Raw genomic sequence first — 1,784 nt, 5'->3', positions numbered from 1 at the left:
GATGATGGTGATGACGCAGAGGCAGGGAACTCCAAATGAACAGTAGCAGGCGAACCGAAGGGGCGGAAGAGGAATCAAACAGTCATGAGATAGATCGGCTTTAAGCCATGAACAGACAGAGAACAGAACACGAAGAAGAAGAGAGAAGAAGAGAACGAAGACAGAGAGAGCGAGAGCAAAGAAGAGACAGTGAAGCAAAAAGCAGAAAATAGAGAGCCAAGTTGACCTAAGGCAGCATCGAGCAGATAGAAAGCTTGAGAGGTTCAAGCAAACCTTGAGAGGATCTGTCGGGAATTGAGCACCACATTGGGCTTCTCCCATTAAAGACCAGAGAGGTCAAGTTCTGGTAAGGAAAAGAGTCTGTGTACTCTAGTGGCTTGGGGGATCCAAGAACCACCCTACCAAACATTATCTGTTTCAGGAGACTCAAATTGAGCTCCTCATTGTAAATCTCTGCTTTAAAGACACAATAAAAGAAGGCCACCACTGAAAGCTGGACTAGAGACGTAGCCTTGAAGGATAGGGTGAACTCCTTATTAAATATGTTGTGTTCTTGCATTTGCTTACTGTGTTTCTCTCGCTATTTTCCATTCTTCCAGTATCTGTGTATTTTGCAATCTGATCGATCCGTTGCCTAAAATAACATAGACACACACCAGCACATGAGTCCGTAATACCTTCATTTATTAATTAATTAACTGAGGTCACTCACGAGTGATTATCAGATCAGGCAAACAAGTATGCTTGAATCTGTGATGGTGCACTAATCCCCATATATAATCATCAAAATATGGCTTTGCTGCAATTTGACACAAGTACCATGGGCTGTTGTAATGGTTCAATTGATTGTATTTTAGGTGTTGCTATAATAGTTGCATGGACCTTCAACTATATTGCCAATGATTTTTACTAACCCTGTATTGGAACCAATCCTTCATAATTTTTTTTTAAACCATTTTATAATACATTGTGTTCATTGCTGTATGAGAGTTACACATCTTTTGTTTTTGTAATATGATTGATCTGTACTGGTGCACCAATATGTTGAAGGAAGTGTAAATAGGTTCGGTCTTCATAAATGTACTTTTGATATTTGTACTTATTCAAGAAAAGAAATATTATTTTATAATATATGTCAATGAGTTTCTTGCTCATTGAAGTAGGTCTAACACATGTCAAAGTGCTATAGGTGAGTCAAATAGTTGAGAAAATATTGAAGGCCTTAACGACATGTTACACCATGTATAAATATATATTAAAGTCAAAGGGATAACCTCCAAGCAAAGTCAAGTCTACTCCTATGTAATGACACCTTAAAGAAGCTCCTTCAAGCATGCTATACCACCATGAAAACTATCCGAAGTTTGCTCAACAAATCAACATCCAAACAACCCTCAAAGTCGGCCTACAAACAGAGAATCAAGTCGGCCTAAATGGAGGGACAATCCTCTATTTATAGAGGCTACCCACTCCAAATCTAACACATAACTGGAGCTCTGAAATCCACAAGGGATAGAAGACAGAGAAACGAAGGAAGTTGAGGTAAAAGGTCTACAAGGTGCAACAAAGAAAGAAGGGGGGACAACGAAGGTACATGACTGTTTCCAGGGCTAGAAACAGTCACACGTGCGAGGAAGAGGAGGAGAAATCTGCGGGTCTGACAACAGGGACAAGCAGTCCATAGTTTTGTGTTGTTTGGGCTTGAATCTAGACTCACAAGGTCTCTCAAGACAAGCGAAGGAGCCCCTCTCTCTAGCGAAGGAAGAAAGACCCTAATACACTAA

This window comes from Pinus tabuliformis, chromosome Q (genome assembly GCF_031772625.1).
Source record: "Pinus tabuliformis cultivar Carrire ecotype Pingquan chromosome Q, CPIR1, whole genome shotgun sequence".
Classification (NCBI taxonomy): domain Eukaryota; kingdom Viridiplantae; phylum Streptophyta; class Pinopsida; order Pinales; family Pinaceae; genus Pinus; species Pinus tabuliformis.
The sequence above is the reverse complement of the archived record's forward strand: the minus strand, read 5'-3'. Positions refer to the sequence as shown.